At 40.0% G+C, this 24,103-nt stretch overlaps 1 protein-coding gene across 2 annotated transcripts in view; it reads left to right on the plus strand.

Annotated features, from left to right (window-relative positions):
• The window catches only part of CALM1 (calmodulin 1), a 390,385-nt gene that overhangs the window by 87,341 nt on the left and 278,941 nt on the right, over positions 1-24,103 (plus strand). The window contains exon 1 of one of the 2 annotated variants that reach the window (XM_061463842.1): positions 5,818-5,822. The exons of the other annotated variant lie outside the window; for it this stretch is intronic. The gene's annotated coding sequence lies outside the window, so the exon portion shown is untranslated. Of the gene's footprint in view, positions 1-5,817; positions 5,823-24,103 lie in introns of those variants that run through there. 2 annotated transcript variants of the gene reach the window in all.

Below are 24,103 nucleotides of genomic sequence, written 5' to 3' on the forward strand. Positions count from 1 at the left end.
CCGATGCACTGACAGTGACAAGTTCATGTTATCAGATGTGGTGAGTTGTAACTTCAGAACTAATGTAGCAGAGATTAATACATACTTGTTAACCCTGAATGCTGAGGATATATGTATATGGGACTGAGAGACAGTTTTGGTCTGTTGGTTTTGACTGATTTTGACTGTATGTTCACTGATACATTCAAATGAAATCCTAGCTCTGATTCCCAAACTGAAGATGCAGACAGATGACACATGAATACCCAAGCAGCTTTGATGTAGGAAAAGGCAGTATGTTTGCTCAAGAGGGAGTTTCATGAACCCCTTGAGAACAACTAAGTGCAACCTATCCATCAGCTTGCTGGAGTTCTTTGTTGCTAACAGACCACAATGGAGCCCAAGAGAAGGGCATGTCTGGGATGTCCCAAGGTCTGCAGGTGCTGTTACTGTTACTCTCATGGGGCCCTTCCTCCAAGATGAGCTGCGGAACACCTCTTCAGAATAACTCCTTTTCTACAATGTACTTAAAAGAGCATGAAAATGACTGTATAACCTTCCTATCACTTTTTTTTTTTTTTTTTTTTGCAACTGGCTTCACATTTTCAATTTCAATTTTGAATTACTTTGGAGAAACTTGTCTATTACTGTGAAATGTTTTAAAATGTTTTAACTAGATGCTTCTTAGTGGCTGAGTAAACACAGAACCAACAGTGCCTCACAGGGTCAATCAAATTTGCATGCAGTCTAAAAAACTAGTTTGAAGAAGAAAACTAGAAGAAAATATCACTAAAGCAACTAGGACAGCAATATGTGATCTGTTTTACATACAGGTTACCAAGTAGTTATGATTAATTTATTTTATAATATAGTATGTGGTCTAGGGAGGACAGCATTCAATGTACCTCATCCCTTTCAAACCACAACACAATTTTCTTAAAGAACAAAATAAAACAAAACCAATAGAAAATCAGAACTAATATCAGTTGCTGTTAGCGTGAAGGAGATAGGAGGCATAAGCTTTCCATCATTGGCAACCCTGCATGCTGGGCCTGCTCACATCTTGTGATATGTTGGAAGTACCCCATCATATATGACCTCAGCTGGAGTACTGTGTGCAGTTCTGGTGTTCTCAACATAAAAAGGACATGGAGCTGTTGGAACAAGTCCAGAGGAGGGCCACGAGGATGATCAGGGGACTGGAGCACCTCCCGTATGAAGATAGGCTGAGAAAGTTGGAGCTGTTCAGCCTGGAGAAGAGAAGGCTGCGTGGAGACCTCATTGCAGCCTTCCACTATCTGAAGGAGGGCTATAGGGGTGCTGGGGAGGGACTCTTCATTAGGAACTGTAGTGACAGGACAAGGGATAATGGGTTAAAACTTAAACAGGGGAAGTTTAGATTGGATATAAGGAGGAAGTTCTTTACTGTAAGGGTGGTGAGGCACTGGAATGGGTTGCCCAGGGAGGTTGTGAATGCTCCATCCCTTGCGGTGTTCAAGGGCAGGTTTGACAGAGCCTTGGGTGATATGGTTTAGTGGGAGGTGTCCCTGCCCATGGCAGGGGGGTTGGAACTTGATGATCTGAAGGTCCTTTCCAACCCTAACTATTCTATGATTCTCTGATTCTAGTGTGCTACATAAAGGCAACAGTATACATTGTAGAGCTTTGGTTCTTAATACTGTTACGTGGATACAGTTGGTATTAATACACAACCCTTGACTTAATGAACCACAGAGATAGAGTTAAAATAGATTTCTATTAATACTTCACTTGGTAGACTTATCACACTGCATCTTCTGTCTTCAGATTTACATAACTGTTTTCTTAGACTATGTATGAATTTTAATATTATTTTAAAGATGCAGTTTTTAAGGACAACTTCAGATACACAACTTTCCTATAGTATTTTATAGAAAAAGGAAGAATGTGACCATTTTCTTACATGCACTTCTGGAAAAATGTCAACAGGACTTCTTTTTAAAACTAGTATTCATAGGAGATTTTGTAATTTATAGATATTAGCTTTTAATAATAATGATTGCAATAGATTAGAAAGGTAGTGGGAAAGAGTAAAAATAGAAAGATGATTTTTGCAAAGCAAGAATCTGAGTAGACTCAGAAAGCATAATTTTCCAACAGCACTTCACATTTTTTTCAAAATGCATCCATTCCTACAGCAATCTATAGAAAGCTACTTCACATTTTATAGATAAATGTTCTGGTACAACTGCACCCTGTAATATGAGGATTTAATGCAAAATCTAATCGAGTTGCATAGAATGAACTAGCTTCCCCTTTAACCTTTTGTTTTCACATTAGAAATAAAGAATATAAACACAAAAATTGCCACACTAGATCAAATAATTGGTTTTATCTTGTACTCAGCCTTTGACAATTATTAACAGGAGATATTTCAGAAAAAAAATACTAAAGTATTTGTAAGTACTTATAAATACTTTAAAGTATTTGTAAGTACAAGTACTTTTACCTGTATGGGCAAGTGGAAGTACTTGCCAGTAGTGCTAAGTATTGAAACAGGTATTCACAGAGGACTGTTCTTCCCTGTGAAGTGGCTGCCTTATACTCTAAGTGTTTGTATTTAGTTACCTAAATAAAAATCTACTTAACATAACTTCCTGTATTTTTACTCTTCATAGAAGCAAAGGCTTAAGCCTTTTCTGAATACTATTGAATATTAAGATTTATATGTGTTCTGTGCTCCTGCAAGCTTCATTGCATTTTTTTCATATGGTGTTCATATTTTTATTACAACAGAAGATAAATACTAGTTCAGAATGAGTTCCTTGTCTTTTTTTAACATCATATTTTTTGTTTCTTTCAATCATGCATGTTCTTATTCAGTTATCTTATTCAAGCTAACTGATCCTAATCTTTCCAATTTCTTCTCACATGCAGATTTGCCCTTATCTATAATACTTGTTGCCCATTTCTGGATTTTTTCCATTAAAACTAAAGCCCTTCCAAGTCAGGAGGTAGAATTTATGTGGTTTAAATTATCATCAAAAAGTTCTGTCTGGTTGAAACTAATTATCTTATTTTTGTCTAGCCACTGGAAAGAGGGAGAGGCACGTCCTGAGAGGAAGTCACCCAATACTACCACAGGCATCTAAGATAGGTGGGATGAATCATCCCTGGTAAATAATCCTTAAAAGAAGATGAGAGATGTTTCCACTGAATCGCATGAAACACCCAAAGGAAAGGACAGCAGTTTACATCAGTATATTACAAATATTCCAATATTGCTTTTTTCCTTGTTTCTTTTTCATCCCAACACTATCTTCATGTATTTTCCATAATGCTCCGTACAAGCAGAGATATGGCTATGACAGTATGCAGATCACTTTCTTGAGTAGCTGCAGAGTTATTTAGAACTGAGAATGCATGACTGTTGCAAACCATTCCTTTGGCTGTATATAAACTTAATTGTTTAGGTAATGGTGCTAATTTCCAACTAGGCTACTAATTTAATTTGCCCTGAAGGTTCCATTAGATATCTTGATAAATTCACAATCTCCACAAAAATAATCGGACATTCTTTATTAACCAGTAACTTTCATATTCCCCCCTTTTAGTTAATAAATATACAAAAGGAATATAAACTTTAATCAGATGCAATCCCTCTATTCAAGTCTCATGTTTGCAGTTTATTCTCTTTTTTATGCATGCATTTTTCTGTTTTTCAGACATAGACATAGTCCTATGCCTACAACCCTAATCCTGAAAGCGCCCAAAGCTCTGATCAGCATAGAAGCTTGCATGGAACAAAAAATAAAATGTGCATAGAGAATCTACAGTGTCTCTGTGGAAAACTACCACAGTGTATTTTTTCCCACCCTAAACTCTCTTTCGGAAAGTAAGTGTGCTTTTTCTCCTACTTCCAGACCCATTAAGGCTAGTTAAAAAACAATTTAAATTAAATGCATGAAAGCAGTTAGGTACACTGGATCTCCTGTACCCAGAAGTCCTGAGGAAAGTAATGAGATCCCATTATTTAGCAGTGTAGATTATGTAAGAGGAACATGTGAAAAGGAGACAGCCAAATTGCAGTAGTATTTTAGAAAATAATGTGCCTGGCAAAATCTTGGAGCAGATTCTCCTGGAAGGCATGCTAAGGCACATGAAAATCAACAAGGTGCTTGGTGACAGCCAGCATGGCTTCACTAAGGGGAAATCCTGCCTGACCAATTTGGTGGCCTTCTATGATGGGGCTACAGAACTGATGGACAGGGGTAGAGCAGTTGATGTCATCTACCTGGACTTGTGCAAAGCGTTTGACACTGTCCCACACAACATCCTTGTCTCTAAATTGGAGAGACGTCAATTTGATGGATGGACCACTCGGTGGATAAAGAACTGGCTGGATGGCCGCACACAAAGAGTTGTGGTCAATGGCTCAATGTCCAGCTGGAGACCAGTAACGAGTGGTGTCCCTCAGGGATCGGCGTTGGGACCGGTCTTGTTTAACATCTTCGTCACTGACATGGACAGTGGGATTGAGTGCGCCCTCAGCAAGTTTGCCGATGACACCAAGCTGTGTGGTTCGGTTGATACGCTGGAGGGAAGGAATGCCATCCAGAGGGACCCTGACACGCTTGTGAGGTGGGCTGATGCCAACCTCATGAAGTTTAACCATGCCAAGTGCAAGGTCCTACACCTGGGTCAGAGCAATCCCAGGCACAGCTACAGGTTGGGCAGAGAAGAGATTCAGAGCAGCCCTGCGGAGAAGGACTTGGGGGTGCTGGTTGATGAGAAAATGAACATGAACCGGCTTCAGTGTGTGCTTGCACGCCAGAAAGCCAACCGTATCCTGGGCTGCATCAAAAGGAGTGTGACCAGCAGGTCGAAGGAGGTGATCCTGCCCCTCTACTCTGCTTGGGGGGTTGTTTTCCTCTTTTCATTTCTACTTATGCTCCTTTTTCACTGTTTTCACTCTTTTTTATAGTTTTTTTTTTCATTGCAGCTATTGAAAAAATGTTGAAGTAAGGAATTTGTATTTTGTTCCTGAAGACAAGACCAGGTCAACTTTCTGTTTTCTTGTAAGAGTTTTAAAGCTTCTTCCCTAGTGTTGAAGAAGCTCAGCTTTGTATTTCACAATGGATTTAAGAGTTAAAAAGTCACTACTGGAATTTGAGAAGTACTGCCTCCAGAACCTTTTACTAGCAGTAAACATCAGCCTGATGGTCTTAATCAACTTATCTGAGCACATGGATTATTACAGTAAAGACTACAGATGGGAATTGCAGCAAATATCTTCATTACTTCATGAAGGCAAGCACCTCTGTAGCACAGCCCATATGTTGTAAGACAGAATGCAGTTTATTTGTATACGTACAAGGAAAAAAAATGTCTGTATTTGCGTATTTCTATCTCACCCAGTAATTATTTCTTTTAATAGAAACAATACATTAAATGCAATATTATAATTTAAAAAGAAGTAAGATAAAGGCAGGTTTAACAAAACCAAGGGGAAAAACAGTACATGCTAGATTTTAGCACATTTGGAGGCCACCACTGAAAAGTTGTTTTATGTATAAGATCAAAACAGATAAGGTACATAAAGCTCTTGCCTGCAGTGAAAAACAATGAGAAATAATGGTCGAAATGATGCCTATATCTGACTTATGCAACACTTACTAGAGCTAGTGAAGATATTAAGTCAGAATTTCTATGAAGAAATTACATGTGGATTTTTATTTTGTCAAGATATATCAATTGCTGAGGTGAGTATCTCGAGAGAGGACGCCTTCAACACCGGGGCGGGGGGGGGAGATCAGCGTCCAGGAGCCTCAACTCAGAGCGGCGACAGCCACCGAGGGAGCCTCAAGTCCTCGACAGGACCTGCCCGGGAACCGGCAGCTCAGCTGACGAGAGCGAGCAGCTGACTCACACGGGGCGGAGCCAGGAGCAACGGCGGCGCCAGCCCTGGCTGGGTGAAAACCTGACCCAGGGAGGGCGAGCGACCAGGAGCGTAACGAGCAGAGCGGGTCGAGGCAGTTCGCGCGGGCAGGCGAGCACCCGTCGTATGACCAGGGCCCTGTCCAGGAGCTCTGCTCTGGCTGCCCCGGCGGTGGCCAGCGGAGGCACCCAGACAGATCCGATGAGAGAGGAGGCTGCAGTGCAGAGCTCGGGGTGTAGGGAGTGCCTGCACTGGTCTGGTGAGGGGAGGGTGCACAACGGGCAGGACTGCACTCGGTGCTCCCTGGTGGAGGTCCTCCTGCAGCAGGGGCTGAGCTGCGGGATGCTGTTAGTAGGGTGCAAGATGTCAGGGAAGCTGAGAGGAAGCAGGAATGCTTGCTCCCGGCCCAAACTGTGCAGGGGCCTCGAGCTTCACCTCTGCCTCATGAAGGAAAGAAGCAGGCCGTTAACCTGGGAAGCTGGGAATTAGTGACAAAAAAAAAAAAAAAGCCAGGAAAATGACAACCAAAAGCGAGGGGCTTCCCCCTAAATCCCCTGTCTCCACGCAGAACAGCTTTGCTGTCCTGCAGGAGGCTAATGAGGAAGCGCACTCGAGTCAGAAACAGCCGGCTGATGCACTGCTAAAGAAGATCTCTACTGGTGCTGCTAGCAAAAAGCAGCGGGTTGTAGTAGTAGGGGACTCTACACTGAAAGGGACAGAAGCACTTGTCTGCTGGCCAGACCCTGTCTCAAGGGAGGTGTGTTGCCTACCGGGGGCACGGATCAGGGATGTTGCAGAGAGGCTGCCTGCTCTAGTAAGTCCCACGGATTATTACCCACTCCTGGTGATACATGTGGGTGCTAGGGATATAGATAGTAGTAACCTGGGGAACATAAAGAAGGACTACAGAGCCCTGGGGGAGGTGGTTAGGGGCTCTGGAGCTCAGGTGGTCTTTTCATCAATTCTCCAGGGTACAGGGGAGGACCTAAAGAAAGCTAGGAGGATTGGCCAGGTTAATAGATGGTCAAAAGGGTGGTGTCATAGTCAGGGGTTTGGGTGTCTTGAACACGGGACCTGAGCTTGTAGGCCAGGTCTAGTGGGGGCTGGTGGAGCTGGTCTGATAAAGAAGGGAAAGAGCAGTTTTGGTAGGAGGCTTGCCAGACTGGTCAAGGAGGCTTTAAACTAGATGTGTTGGGGGAGGGGGGCATCATTCCATTCCAACACACCCAGTCAGTTGCCAGCACCTATAATAAATGCTCGGAGCAATGTAGAGATATCCCAGCCAATCCAGCCAATGAGCTGGCTTCAGTTGGAGCTCGGCTCAGATGCCTCTATACAAATGCCCATAGCATGGGGAACAAACAAGAGGAATTACAGGTGTGTGCACGTCTACGGGGGTATGATATAATAGGTATCACAGAAACATGGTGGGATGGCTCCTAAGACTGGAGTGTTGGAATGGAAGGTTACAGGCTCTTTAGGAAGGACAGGCCTGGCAGGTGGGGAGGGGGAGTTGCCCTTTATGTTAGGGATAGGCTGGAGAGTATGGAACTCTGTCTGGGGACAGGTGATCAGTCCACAGAGAGTTTGTGGGTCAGGGTTAAAGGGAATATAGCTATGGGAGACATTACTGTGGGGATCTGTTACAGACCGCCTGATCAAGGAGAACCTGCAGATGAAGCACTCCATAGACAGATAGGAAAAGCCTCACGCTCACAGGCCCTTGTTCTCATGGGTGACTTCAACCACCCTGACATCTGTTGGAACAAACGTACGGCCCGGCACAAGCAATCCAGGAGGTTCCTCGATTGTGTGGAAGACAACTTCCTTCTGCAAGTAATAGAGGAGTGGCCCAGGAGAGGTGCCGTGCTTGACCTCATGCTCACCAACAGGGAAGGGCTCGTTGGAAATGTGACTCTCCAGGGCAGCCTTGGATGCAGTGATCATGAGATGCTCGAATTTGAGATCCTCAGGACAGTGAGAAGAGCGTGCAGCAAGCTCACTGCCCTGGACTTCAAAAGAGCACTTTGGCCTCTTCAGGAACCTGCTTAGGAAGGTTCCATGGGATACAGCCCTAGAGCGCGGAGGGGCCCAAGACTGTTGGTTGATATTCAAGGATCACCTGCTACAAGCACAGGAGTGTTGCATCCCAACCAGAAGGAAGTGCAGCAGGAGGGCCAGGAGACCTCTTTGGATGGATAAGGAGCTCCTGAGGAAAATTCAATTGAAAAAGAGGCTTATAATAAGTGGAAGCAAGGACAGGTGGCATGGGAAGAGTACAGGGATGTTGTCCGGGAAGTAGGGACCAGGTTAGAAAAGCTAAGGCTCAGTTAAAATTAAACTTAGCTAGAGGTATTAAAGATAACAGGAAGGGATTCTACAGGTACATAATGAATAAAAAACAGACTAGGGAGAATGTAGGCCCCCTCAGGAAGCTCTCAGGAGAACTGGCTACACAGGATTTGGAGAAGGCTGGGGTTCCGAATGACTTCTTTGCTTCGGTCTTCACTGCCAAAGGCTCTGACCGCACCCCCCAAGTCTTGGAAGGCAGATGTGGGGACTGTGAGAATGAAGACCTTGGGCCCACTGTAGGAGAGGATCTGGTTTGAGACCATCTTAAAAATCTGAACGTGCACAAGTCCATGGGTCCTGATGAAATCCATCCACAGGTCCTGAAGGAGCTGGCAAATGAAGTTGCGAAGCCGCTGGCCATCATATTTGAGAAATCATGGCAGTCAGGTGAAGGTCCTGATGACTGGAGAAAGGGAAATATAACCCCCATTTTCAAGGAGGGGAAAATGGATGACCCGGGGAATTACAGACCAGTCAGTCTCACCTCTGTGCCTGGCAAAATCTTGGAGCAGATTCTCCTGGAAGGCATGCTAAGGCACATGAAAAACAACAAGGTGGTTGGTGACAGCCAGCATGGCTTCACTAAGGGGAAATCCTGCCTGACCAATTTGGTGGCCTTCTATGATGGGGCTACGGAACTGATGGACAGGGGTAGAGCAGTTGATGTCGTCTATGTGGACTTCTGTAAAGCATTCAACACTGTTCCACATGACATCCTTGTCTCTAAACTGGAGAGACATCAATTTGATGGATGGACCACTCGGTGGATAAAGAACTGGCTGGATGGCTGCACACAAAGAGTTGTGGTCAATGGCTCAATGTCCAGCTGCAGACCAGTAACGAGTGGTGTCCCTCAGGGATCGGTGTTGGGACCGGTCTTGTTCAAAATCTTTGTCAGTGACATGGACAGTGGGATTGAGTGCGCCCTCAGCAAGTTTGTCGATGACACCAAGCTGTGTGGTTCAGTTGATACGCTGGAGGGAAGGAATGTCATCCAGAGGGACCTTGACACGCTTGTGAGGTGGGCTGATGCCAACCTCATGAAGTTTAACCATGCCAAGTGCAAGGTCCTACACCTGGGTCGGAGCAATCCCAGGCACGGCTACAGGTTGAGCAGAAAAGAGATTCAGAGCAGCCCTGCGGAGAAGGACTTGGGGGTGCTGGTTGATGAGAAAATGAACATGAGCCGGCTTCAGTGTGCACTCGCACGCCAGAAAGCCAACCGTATCCTGGGCTGCATCAAAAGGAGCGTGACCAGCAGGTCGAAGGAGGTGATCCTGCCCCTCTACTCTGCTCTCATGAGACCTCACCTGGAGTATTGTGTGCAGTTCTGGTGTCCTCAACATAAAAGGACATGGAACTGTTGGAACAAGTGCAGAGAAGGGCCACGAGGATGATCAGGGGACTGGAGCACCTCCCGTATGAAGACAGGCTGAGAAAGTTGGGGCTGTTCAGCCTGGAGAAGAGAAGGCTGCATTGAGACCTCATAGCAGCCTTCCACTATCTGAAGGGGGCCTATAGGGATGCTGGGGAGGGACTCTTCATTAGAGACTGTAGTAACAGGAGAAGAGGTAACGGGTTAAAACTTAAACAGGGGAAGTTTAGACTGGATATAAGATGGAAATTCTTTCCTGTTAGGGTGGTGAGGCACTGGAATAGGTTGCCCAGGGAGGTTGTGAATGCTCCATCCCTTGCGGTGTTCAAGGCCAGGTTGGACGAGGCCTTGGGTGATGTGATTTAGCGTAAGGTGTCCCTGCCCACGGCAGGGGGTTGGAACTAGATGATCTTAAGGTCCTTTCCAACCCTAACAATTCTATGATTCTATGATTCTATAAGATATGACAATAGCGGTAGGACTTTGGAAGGAAAAATACGTGGTGACCATCATTCTCCAAAAGTAATTTTCTTCCTTGTATCTGACCAGGCTTATTCATTTGTGCAGAACATAGTGTATTTAGTATTTTAGAAATTACGCTTTCAACCACCATCGGTCCAATAGAACAAAATACTAAAGTGCTGAAGTGTATAGCAGTCTATGAATTCTGGTGTGTAATTATGCAAGACAAACATTATATATTCGTAGTAAATGGTATTTACCTTCTTTCCATCCAACTATTTACATGTTATAGAGGAGAGGCCTGCTTTTAATTTGTAGCTTCTCACGTTTTTACTATACAAACCAATGAAGCAATAAATTTGTTTGTAATAAAGGAATATTTCTGCCTATTGAAATTTTAATGGTAGTGGCATCACAATACAGGTTTAACTTTGTAACTATGAAAGAGAACAATAAAACCAAATTCATATACATGCCAACATATATACAAAGAAAATACAGTTCTGAAAGTTACAAAATACCATTAATACTTTACTATGACTTTATTGCTCAGTTTATTGCTCACAGGTCATAAGTTCACCATATTTTCCAGTAGATTACTTTTTAAATACTTCTGTGCAGATAACATTGTTTTGATAATAATTTTTTGTATGAACTGTTTCGGAGAAAGAAAAACAATCTTTCTCATGTGTGAATGGGTCAGAAAGCAGATATGCAAACTAATAAAAGAGAAGAAATCCGTTTAATATATCAATATAGTTTTACTCTACATGCTACCTGCTTCTCCTTTATTAACACAGTGGCATTTACAGCCAAATTCCCCCATCATAATTCTTGACTTTTTTTTTTCCTTTCTCTGATTTCGTATTTTTAAATCCATATTCAGCTTTCCAGACTATCTTTCCTGCTATAGCTTAAATCATTAACGCTGCTAAAGAAAATACATTCCACTTCATTACTCTTTCTTTCGTACCATCTCCTTCCTAAGTTCCTAATAAAACCTAAGAGTTGTGTTGCGAACAGTAGCACCTGTATGCAATTTTCCTTGTTACTCCAGTTGAAAAACTTATTAGAAAATGATGATGTTGTTAAGTTAGTAATGTTGGAAGACAATTATAGCTAAATGGTCTAAGTCAAATGATAAACATTTTTGATGTACAGCAACCGTTTCTTTACCACTGTCTTTGGAGGGGGATAGAAATTGCCAAAGTCTAGATGGGTTGATAAGAATACTACTCCAAGTAAAGTACTATAGGAGCAATGCAAACTGGGTATTTCCATATCAGAAGATTCTGATGAAGGATATATTTATAAGGATTTCAATACTGAGGAAACTAGCTGGTTTGAATCCAGTTCTTAGCAATCATTAATACAAAGTGAATACTTACTACACAGTATTATATGTAAGTCTTGGCAAGCAAGAACTAAAGAATAATGCTACAGTATTACAGTGTAGGACATGGCTATGCCAGAACTGAGGCTCATAACATCCACAGATAGGTCTGTCAAGCAGATTAAAGAAAAACTGACAGCAGAACTGAGACTTGCAACCAGGAGGGATAAGGAATCATGTACATAAAACGTTCAGGTAGGAAATTGAGATACTAAGTCATCCAGCCTCTGTACTTCCCTACCAAAGAAATTCTCTAAATTCTGACTGATTTGATATTGTACCTTTTAGCAAGCGATTCTGATTTTTTTTTGTCAGCTGTTGCCCTATCTGCTTACTGTTGCAGACAGGCCATTTAAAAGGTCCTTACTAAAACAAACATCTCACTTTGGTACAGTGAAAAATTCAAGGGAAAGAGAGTAAAGTAATAAATATTTTAGTATTAAACAATAAAATTCTTCACAAACAGCATCAGAATGGCTCTATCATTTCTCAAGAAAGGACCTTCTGGAACATTTTCAATATTTAGACTACCAAGTATGTAAACACATTTTCAAAAGCTAATTAATAGCATTATTTCATATAGGTATAATGGTTTACAGGTAGCAAAAACATTGCTTACTATATCAGAGTCCTTACTAGTGAAAAGAAATGAGTATTTTTTCAAAATACAGAAACAGAGTATTTCAAAAGATTCTCCATATGACAAGAGTGAAGTTGCTCTTTTATATCCTGTAGTTGCCTAAAAAAACTAAAATTCAACAGATTACAGATGATTAACAGATTCATGGGGTTAAAACTAAAATGGCTTGCTATAACCATCTAATCTTTCCTGATGCATAATAGGCCTCAGAATTTCCAACCAATAGTGCCTCTGATGTAGTAAACGATTCAGTTCAGCTTTACAGCTAGTCAATTTAGGTTTTACCTTAGATATAGATAAAACAGCTTTATTTTCAGCAACCTTTGAAGAAATGAGAGCTGCTTTCTCTGGGATACGTATCTATATATTCATTAAATGTTTTAATGAGCTGATTTAGATAAATGGATGAAAGCAAACAGCTTTGATCGTAAAATACTATTTTACTGTTGGAAACCATCTCCTTCACTATAACCTTGAATTATATAGTTAAGGAATGTCACTTTATAGCATTTTATCCTATTAAATTTAAACTGTATCTTTTTATACTGTTTATGTCTGAAGTATTTGCACACATCAAAATAGTGTGTGAAATACAACATTGAAAACCCTAAATTTTGGTTTGGTAGACTCATTCATTAGAATGTTTTGTGACAAAGATAGAAGATTAGCTTAATTTACAAAAATCCACTTCTGGAACACCTACCATGATGTGCAGCACTACCATTCTGTGGAGGAGACTAAGTGACATTTCTCATTTTCCTTGCACCTCAGCTGTACTGAGCTGTAATTCTTATCTCTTTGAAGAAATAAGTCTGATACTCCTGTCCATGCACCTCAACTATTTCATTTAGGAATGCTTTAATTTTAATGGATATTAAGTCTGCTTGAGTCATTCGTAAAAACTCTGGTTTTTACATAGATTTGAACAAATCATAATACAGAGTATATTGTCAGCAAGGGACGTACTTAAACAATTACTGAATGCTTTCCATCATCCACAGACATTAGCCCCTTGTATCTAAGGAATCTAAAGTTAGCAGAAGGGCTAGCTATATTTCATGTTCATAGATGAAGATACAAAAATACAATTCCTGTGCAAAATCTTTATGAACTATGTAGAAATAAAAAAACCCTAGCATTATATATCAATCTGGCCATTGCTCAACCACAAAACTTGGTATCTGGAGAAAAGCTAATAGGAAATATCAGACTAGATTCTGGTTGAATACAAAACATTGCACATGAAATTAAATATTTCATCTGACAGGTACCCTCACTAATCTTACATGTCTATAACCATGGGGGCAAAGTCTCTGATGGAAAGATGCAAATTTGCTATTGATTTCATTCAGCATTCATGTCTTGCACTATATTTCTCATGTGGTAAATTGCAGCAAAAGTTAATTCTTTTGCCTGCTGAACAAAGAAAATGGGATAAACCATAAATAAAAAAAGAAAGTTTAAAAGTTGTAAAACACTCTATCACCAAGATTATCAAAGATATGGCATGGTCCCAGATCATCCTAAGAATGGAACTAAATATGTACAAAGCCAACACATACAAAGCAAATGATTCCTAGAATAGCAGAAACTCACTAATCAAAAGATTTGCATAATAATCATCCATCTGTATGAAGCACCATATGGCAAACAATACTGTAATTTCACTAAATATGTTTTCTAGGAGAAATATGTTGCTTGCATTTTCAACTAAGTAAAAATCCCCCAAACCTAGTCATATACGGCTGATACACTCAAGTGAGGGGAATCTTTTGATGTAAATATGAGGAAGGCATGCAAAGCAGGATGCTGCAGTGATCACACATCTGAAAAATACATTTCATGTGTATAACAGAACATGGAGAAAAACAGTTTCAAGGGGAAGAAAAGCAGTGGGCTACTGCCAATGAATTATATGTTCAAATCTTCATAGATCTTTTAACATGAATAATTTAAAGTTACTAACACATCAGAACCAGAATTCCATCTTAGCATTTAAGAGTACAAATAAAGTGAACGCTTCAGTATGACTTACTTGTACACATTTGAAATAACAGAAAAGATAATCAAGATTACAAACATAGGGATAAGACCTAGAAATGTATCTGTAGCTATAAATTCTGAGGTTATTAATTCTGACAGCTTCTTCAGGAACAGAATCAAATTGTAGTATAGGTATATAATCCACACACTAGTCTATCTATATTTAGATAGCTGTGCTTCATCAGAAACATGAGTTCACTGATTTTATAGTAAACAACGATTTTAGCAAAGCAATACTTTCAATAAGATTTTTAGGAATGCTATGCACTGAGAGCTTTACTGCTTTTAAGCACTGATGAGGCAGCTTTTTACGAAAAGCATTTATTTAAAATAGACTATCCTTGTCATTATGATATATAACTCCATTGCTCACGTTTTACAAATTCAGGGGCATAGAGGAATGTCAAATCAAGGAAGAAACAGTATTCAGCAAAAGCTGAATGGGCCTGTTCTGTGGGTATCTTTTTTAAATGTGGTAAGTGTTCTGAGGAGTCTCTTGCCTTTGAAGAGGAGGATAGGCAAATCTGTTTTTGCAGGCATATATTCTTAGCTCTTTGGAGCTAGGTACATTGACAGAAGAGCACTCGGTAAAAACATACAATAACGGGATTAATTTTTGAGGAAGAAACATGTTAAATCTCAAGCAATCCATGGGAGTATCTAAATAAAAGTAAGTAATAGAACAGGAAGGGAGTAAAAGATGATACATACTAGACCAAATGGAGAATAGTAGAAATAGGTAGGATTCTTTTATTAATCCAGACTTATATAATTACATGTCTAACTTGAAGTTGCAACAAAAGGAAGTACCTTACAAATGTCATTTTAATTTTTGACACAAGGAAGTCCAAAAAAACACCTGAGAGATTCTGTTGAGAACATGCTAATTTTTTTCCTCCACTAATCATTATTTAACAACTGGAGAAAGCATTTCCTTCATGAAAGACCCTCCTGTCAGCTGACCTCTGAAGCACTAGAAACTGCCACAGAAATTAAAACAAAATTAAATTGGAGAGATCTTTCCAAGTGAATCTAAAGAGATGCTACTGAGAACACAAATGACCAAATTAGAATTCCATTTCATCTCTTTGGATGAAATCCTATCCCACAAAGCCAATAGGAATTTATAATTGTCATTCAATTAACCATTAAACTTAGAGTGCATGTAGATGGTGATGATTTAGTCTGTTCGGCAGAAATGCTACAGGCAGGAATCTCCTGTATTTATGCTTGGAGCTAACATTTTTGTGAACCAAGACAAGCAATGCTGAACAGCTTCTATTATTTCTCATTACTATTAGTTAGGGTTAGCCAGGAGTAGAGATCCTAACAAATCCAATTTTTAGCCACCTAAGATTTCCAACGTAATTTCACATAATAAAGTCAAGATCCTCAGTCATATCCAGCACACACAAAAGAAACTGCTTCAGGCTCCAGATTTTTCTTAGGTATCTTGCAGAACTGCTACTACTGCTTATATATCTTCATTAAAGAGAAGAGGTAGGTAAGATAATTAGTATTGGCTGGTCATCAGAAAAGATACTCCTACAGGGCAGGTAGGGGCTTCTGTTTAAGGAAAGTCTCTTTACCCACTTTCCAAACTTCTTATGTAGTTGCACGTATCTAACATGTTCATTTTAATGAGCTCTACAAAAAGGTCACATTTGTGACCTCTGGGGCTCAAAGATCAACTCATCACAGTTTTACTTCTTGCTAAAAAACTCAAATCTATTCATATCATGGGCATTGTATGACCAATTGTTTTCATGAAAATTGGGCAAATACTGAAGTATGAGTCAAAGTGATGTGTTGCCTACAGCCCCAGTGTCCGTAATAGATTCATCTTTAAATAATTACTGTATCACCTATAACCCTGCCAAAGCGTGTTTCAAGACTCAGGACTCCCTGGAGAAAATCGTGTTTTATTACTAATTGGTGTTGAGAAGATGGAAGGAGGAGGCAGCTAGCTTTAACTCTACTTCTTCTTCAATGTAGCGTAACAAGCAGGTAATTATTTCTTTTTATGCTGGCCTTCAGTGTTTCTAGATTTGTTCACTGCTCACCTTTATGTAACTGGGTAGCAAGCCTAACTGCAGGCTAGCACCAGGTCTCCAACGACAAACCCGCAAACTTTGCCTAATTTTAACATTTATGGTGCAGTAATTTTAGTTTGCACTTTACTTTGCCTTCTGAGCAGAGTTAATGAAGGTGAGGCACACACAGAACCTGAGGCAAAATATAAAATAGATGCAATTATTTCAGAAAGATGGCAGTAGCCATGCAGTAGCTGTGAATTTGTTATGTGTTGCTGCAGTACATAGACCCATGCGCGTTCAGTGATCAAACTATGACGCTGAATGTCTTCTTCACAACATTAGAAAATGGAAGTTGAAATGGTTGGTAAATCTGTTGCAAAAGGAATGACTGAGGGGAAAAAGACCTGTCCAAGGAAAGAAGGATGACTTTGGGGTCACTATACCTGCCAACAATCATAAACTCTGTTCAGTTTCTGTTTCACCTACAGATTTTGGGTTGTCTTCTGTATGTCCCATGTTTTTGATCTGTCAAGTGAGAATTAAACCCCATATTTATTTCACTTCCCATTTCCCTCAGCTCTGGCATAATTCTGTTTGAGATTATAGCAATGTAAAAAGCCTGGATATATTGTCTGATAGTTCAGATTGCCTCTAAACGGTAGCAGTAAAAAGTACAGTCCTTACTGTAACTTGCAAAGAAACCCTACTTTACTGTAAATTGCAAAGAAACCCTACTTTACTGTACCTTGCAAAGAAACCCTAACAGCACTTTGTAAAGGTTTAGAAAGCTCAGGTTTTGAGTCAAACAAGAATACCAGACTCTTGAGAAACTTATTACCCAAACAGCATTATTAAAACTTGTCCTGGGTTCAGCAGTAGCAGTCATTTTTTCTCCTTCTTAGTAGTTGGTGCAGTGCTGTGTTTTTGACTTTCGGCCTGGGAACAGCGCTGATAACACTGATGTTTTTAGTTACTGCTCAGTAATGTTTAGTCTGACCAAGGACTTTCTGAGTCTCATGCTCTGCCAGGGAGGAGGGGAAGCCGGAAGGAAGCAGAGACAGGACACCTGGCCCAAACTAGTCAAAGAGGTATTCCATACCACAGCACCACATGCCCAGGAGGTAAACTGGGAGTTATCTGGAAGGGCTAGTTCACTGCTCGGTTGGGCTGTGTATCGGCGGGTGGCATTGTTTTCTGTTCCCTTGTCATTCCCCTTATCATTATTATTACTGGTGGTAGCAGCAGTGATTTGTGTTATACCTTAGTTACTGGACTATTCTTATCTCATCTTTTGATTTTCCTCCCCATCCCTCTGGGGGGATGCGAAAGGGGAGAAGGGGAGGAGTGAGCTAGAGGGCTGCGCGTGGCTGACTTATGGCCTGGGCTTAAGCCATGACAAAACCATAATTGAATTTCATTCCTTTTGTCTAAACTAGATGAGATGTGAACTCTCAGTGGCAATTATGGGACCTTGAGTTTAAAGCAGATGGTTGGTTTTGACCCAGATCTAGAAATTATACATTTTGCATCTCACTGGACTGACTCACTAGCATCATTTACAGGGCTGCTGCTAGCACAGGTCTTGGCTATATATGTCTACATCATCCTGTGAGCCTGCAACAATGGTTTTAGGAGTAGCCTGAAGACATTCTCTGAGAATGGTGAACCATGCATATGGATATGCTTAGTATCTGGGTTCATTATTACACATACACATATAGGCTGTCTGAGGGTTATCACTGAGATTAACATGCTAATCCAACTGATCATAACTGTTCCTAAAAGCAATACAAACAGAATTAGTTGTCTTCTGCTACTGAAACAGGCAATATGACTACTGTCTGTCAAGCCATTTTTCTAATATATTTATGGGATATTATTGAACACTATGCTTATAAATACATTTTAGCATTTTTACTGTACATTTGCAAATGCCAGCCTTCCACTTTGATACGATTTGTATTTTAAAAAAAAAAAAAGTCTGTAATTGCTTTCCAGAATCCATTCTATGTTTAGTGGAGGCAGAATAGATACAGACCTCTTAATACTAATGAGAAAAGTGCTGTTGTGAGTAAAGCAACAATGTCAAGCAAGAGAATGATATAAACAGTAAAAAAGCCACAGCACTGTAACTATAAAGCATATAATTGATTTGAGTGTAACAAAGGACATCAGTCAAAACTGCAAATAATTTGTAGCTGTGGATGTCCTCTATACATGAACATAGCACATGCCTTCTATGAAAAAGTAACCTGCTTGGTTGATGTGGGGCAAGGAGTAGACATTGTCTACCTGGATTTCTCCAAGACTTTCAATGCAGTTTCCCACAATCTCCTCCAAGTGAAACTGATGTGTTATGGTCTAGACAAGTGGCTGTGCAGTGGGTGGGAACTGGCTGACTGAACACACCCAGAGAGTCATGATGAATAGCTCCTTTTCAAACTGGCAACCTGTCACTAGTGGGGTCCCCCAGGGACTGATATTGGGCCCAATACTGTCTAATATCTTCATATATTATCTGGATGATGGGATCAGGAAGTTTGCTGATGATACTAAATTGAGTGGGGACACTTTGGAAGGGAGAGCCACCTACAGGAAGACATGGATAAACTGGAAGAGTGGGCTAACAAGAACCTTACAGAGTTCAATGAGGAGAAGTGTAAGGTCTTGTACCTGGGAAAACATAATCCAGGAGTGCAGCACAGGCTCAGATTTACCCGGCTGGGGAGTAGCTCTGTGGAAAGGGACCTGCGGGTCCTGGTGGACAATAAGCTCAATATGATTGAACAGTGAGCTGCTACAACAAAGAAAGCCAACATGATGCTGAGTTATATCAACAAGGGCATTACTAGCAGAGATAAAGATCCCATTTGGGGTCCTACTCAAAACCCAATGCTTCACTGGCTAGTTTCCTACCCAGCAACAGAGGAATTGGTCACCATATGAGTCCAGGAATAATGACAACAGCAGATGCACACTCCTGAAGTGTCACAGTTCTACTAATTCTGTCTTTGCTCAGGACTTTTATTAGGGTGTCTGCCTTAACAAACATATTTTTAAGGAATTTCTTTCTTTTCAGGATAAATTTTCTGTTTCCACAACAGGTAGTTTGTTACTGTAAGGAAGGTTTTTACTAGGGGGAAAAAAATTACCAAGGAAGTAAAAATAGTGTGTGAGAATTTGGGAAGTGCTTTAAGGCAAAATTATTTTTATATACTCTATAGCACTAACATTTTACAGAACTTTCCCATTAAATCTAAGTCAAAGTTCTGAGTATTTTATTGTGTACGTGTGAAAATGGAGCCTCTTGTATGTTTCTTAACTCCCTGTTCGGGGCAATATTTGTTAACCAATTGACTCTTGTGCACATGCTGAAGTACCAGTCAATGGCTCTCAGTAAGGTCTAAATGCATCAGTGATTTATCTGTATAAAAAGGCCTATAATTGGAATATATAGTTGTAGAAGATTTAAAGAAAGATTGAAGAGCCAAGATCAAAGCCCAAATCCAACCTAGGTATTCACTGCGGTAGAACAGTTTTCTGCTTGCTCTTTTCTGCAAATGAGAGTGAGATGGACAAAGTTTGATTCCTCGGCATAAGGAACCAGATATCCATTTAAAACTGATGAATTCTGGTACAAATCCAGATAAAGTTTGAATTTTTACTCAAGACTCATACAGAAAGGCTTGGCTCTCTAACCTCAGTAAAAGCCAGTACGTCTTAAAACTTCTCCAGTTTTTGCAAATGCACCCATTGATCTATACAAAATACTGCTTCACAACCCTGTCTCCTATTTGTCATTTGTGCATTCTGTTACTACATCCATGAAAGCTGAAAGCCAGCTGCCAGTTCAAGGCCCTTTCATGGTCCTTAAACAATGTTCTTGCATAATGATTCATAAAACAGAAAATAATCTGTTTATCTGACAGGACAGTTACTTTGTCTTTCTTTCAGATACTAATCTAAAAGAGAAACTGTGTTAACATGTGGAGTGTAACACTCCTATACATTCCAAAAACTGCAACTAAGCCACCAAGAGACGAACCAACCAAACCAAAAGAAGGTATGCATTTAATCTAAAGAACACTTTTAAAATCACAAATACTTTTCCGCATTTCATTCAGAGACAATAGCATTAATAGAAACTCAACAAAAAAAAAAACCAACCACATACACACACACAAAAAAAATTGTCATTTTTCTAATATACCTTGAATATGCCTGCTAGTGTTAGTTTTCTGGTCAGTTCTAATGACAGACATTTTGCTTCCATGAAATTAAGAATGAAATCTCTTCTGAGAAGTACCATATGCTAATTAGTTAGTTAGTTTCCACTGCTCATGCTTTCCAGAAGAACTCTACCTTATTCTACCTTGTTTGATTAAAAGATGCCCTATCTTCAACCAATGTTTAAAGGCCCTCTGGCCAGTACAAGTGCAGCTATATCAAATATCATCTAACTTTTTATCCATGCTATTTTTCTTTATAAACATCTGTAACCTTTTTCTTTAACTTCAGTTTTGCTGCTGGTTTTCTTGGAAAAACCCAAAGTCTGGGTTTTTACTTGCATAAAATCACAGATTTTTTTTTAGGTTGGAAAAGACCTTTAAGATGATGGAGTCCAACTATTAACCTGATGCTGCTAAGTCTACCACTAAACCACATCCCCACAGGCCACATCTACACCTCTTTTAAATACCTCCAGGGACAGTGACTCCACCACTTCCCTGGGCAGCCTGCTCCAATGCTAGACAATCCTTGCAGTGAAGAAATTTTTCCTAATCTCCAATCTAAACCTTCCCTGGTGCTACTTGAGGCCATTTCCTCTTGTCCTATCACTTGTTACCTGGGAGAGAAGACTGACACTCACCTTGATACCACCTCCTTTCAGGAAGTTGTAGAGAGCAATAAGGTTTCCCGCCAGCCTCTTTTTCTCCAGACCAAACAACCCCAGTTCCCTCAGCCATTCCTCATAAGACTTACTCTCCAGACCCTTCACCAGCTTCACTGCCCTTCTCTGGACCTGCTCCAGCACCTCAATGTTTTTCTTGTAGCTGGGGGCCCAGAACTGAACACAGTACTTGAGGTGTGGCCTCACCAGTACCAAGTACAGATGAAAAATCACCTCTCTGGCCCTGCTGGCCACAGTATTTCTGATATAGGTCAGGATGCCATTTGACTTTTTGGCTGCCTGGGCCCACGCTGGCTCACATTCAGCCAGCTCTTGACCAACACTCCCAGGATTCTTTCCACCAGACAACTTTCCAGCCACTCTTCCCCAAGCCTGCTTTTGCCACTTCTGACTTGGTGGCTGTGAAGCTGCTTCTGTCAATATAACTGCAAATATCTAATGTAGCTGCAAATATCCTTATTATTCATGTAAACTGTCTCAACTTCTTGAATACAGCTAAGCTTTAAACTTTGGGTTTATCTCATGGAATGCATTCTTTAAACAACTGTTCTCTGGTCTGGGCCAAAACAAATAAGAAAAAGTATATCCTTTCAGCAAAATTACTTTCTTTCTTTCCATTCTTTGAAATACTACCCTAATAAGGTGAAAAATGGAATTATAACATTTTATACCCATAATAGGAACTAGTACTATGTATCCTGATACTTACCTATTTCCTAAACTAGAGAGTCCCCAACTTTGTGGTCTCCTCTCATGTAGAAGTCTAACCAGGTTTGCTCCAGTTTCCTTAAGTTCTTTGTAAGCTGGAGAAAGTGAGTGCTCAAAGGCAGAGTGTACATGTGATTTACACATTTCTATCCTTGTTCATAGTATTTTTCCTACCCCAGTCTTTTTGGATATTTTAGTGGTCTTTGAAAATAATTTCACATTTGCAGTGGAAACTCAACATCAGGACTGCTCTTAAGTCAATAAAATATATCTGAGACCCAATAATGATTCATTTTAATTTGTATTAACTTTCTTGTTGCACACATCTTTCATCAGTCATTGGGCCATTATCAATTATTCCTCCTAGATTTCCTAGGAGCCTATGACTCCTCAAAAGTTTCTCTATGTATAACCAGATAAATAACATTATGTCATTTGTAACTATTGCTACTTGATTCTTCATCTCCTATACTGGATTTTAAAACCCTTGGGCATTTCCTTTCAAGTTTTCTGAAAATTAAAAATGACCTATTTTGTCTTACTCTTATTCTCATTCACCATTGTACAGAAATGCATTTTGACTGATAGCTAACATTGTTGAAGTTTCTCCAAAAGTTATTCTAAAAAGCCTTCAAAAATCTTGGAACCCTGACTTCATTTAATATTTATGGAGCACTTTGGACCCATAATCTTTCTTGAGAATAGACACACATATTTTTTAATTCACTGTCACCACAGTATCATCAAGGTTGGAAGGGGCCTCTTGAAATCATCTAGTCCAACTCCCTTGCCAGCTAGGTTTGTCCAGAATTGTCTCCAGTTGGTTCTTGAATATCTCCACAGATGGAGACTCCACAAACTCCCTGGGACACTTGTTCCAGTGTTGGACTACCTTTACAGTAAAAAAGTGTTTTCTTGTCTTTCCACCAACATTTAAATATCATCTTCATTACAGGCAAGTTGCATATTGAAAATAATTTTCTAATTATAAAAAACCCAACCAACCAAACAAAAATGGAGATGTATAGGCTAAGATTAATCTCAGCATTATCTTGGTATAGAATTCAACAATTTTTGGATTGAAAGTATTTTGGAAACTACTGGATCTATTTTTTCCAGTTTTTTAAGAATTCTCATGCAGTTATTCTACAAGCATGAGCTGTCTCCTCTGGGAGACTTATTGTTGCTGTGTTTGTATACAGTGTTCATTGTTTCAAGTGCTTTGCAAGTCAGATTAATTAAAGTATTCATTTTGTTTATTTCACTGCTGCTGTGATAGATCTGATAAGAATATAAGTACTCTACACTTCTACTTTTAGAATCAACTCCACTCAAAGTAGTTGATTTTCCTCATAGGGACCAATTATAAAATATGAAGGAAAATGACACTTATTCACTGATACTGCACCTTTAAAAAGGGCAGCAGAAACAGTAACAGAGGAAAGCTGATAAGAATATACATATTCATAATGTTTTTGTTAGAACACTGATATATATTGGAGAACTTCAGTAAATCTTAAACACTCATTTAAAATCCCTTCCTTTTCTCTCAGCAAACTAGCTAGTAAGTGTGACCAGAGAGTCTTAGATGTTCTTCAGCTTTATTTTCCATCCTTTACTCTTTTGCTTTCATGGCTGAAAAGAGGAAGAATAGCCTTGCTGTTGCTGAACTATTCCTGTTCCTGACAGGCTTAGGGGTAGGTGTTCCATCTGTAAAGAGTTAGCAGAGATATTTGCAGGTATTTACAAACAGGATTGCAGGAACTGCCCTTAATCACAGAACTGGAATCACCAGTGGTGGTGCAAACAGTATCAGTATTCTGGGTAACAGGCATAATTTGTTGTGTTTTTTCTTTTATTGATGTTTTGGGGGTGTTCCTTTTTACACAGCATGCTTAAAGACCAGTCATCACAGTTTGGCATATCATTACACAGTTTAGCACTGATTTTAGCTAAAACAGATTTTCCTTTCAGTGTTAGTAACATCACATTGTTATATCCAATAAAGTCAAACAGTTCTGCTTAAATAAATGCCATCTTCACACTTAAATCTGTGCTATCCTAACAGCCCTGAGATTTTCTTTGGTAGCTCTGGAAAACTGTATATATGGCTGTTCACTGTGACCCTGCTAAGGCGAAGAAGGACAGTGAGGTAAAAGCAAACAGTGGAGTGAAGAAACTGCTAGAACAACCACCAGAAGCTATCAAGCAAACGAATTCAATTCTGTAACTAAGTTTTTTAAGGGCCTAGCTAACACTGGGTTTTGTTTGTTTTGGTTTTTTTTT

Source organism: Pezoporus flaviventris, unplaced genomic scaffold (genome assembly GCF_033815535.1).
Source record: "Pezoporus flaviventris isolate CSIRO_AGI_PZ_B2104156 unplaced genomic scaffold, CSIRO_AGI_Pfla_v1 ptg000036l, whole genome shotgun sequence".
Classification (NCBI taxonomy): domain Eukaryota; kingdom Metazoa; phylum Chordata; class Aves; order Psittaciformes; family Psittacidae; genus Pezoporus; species Pezoporus flaviventris.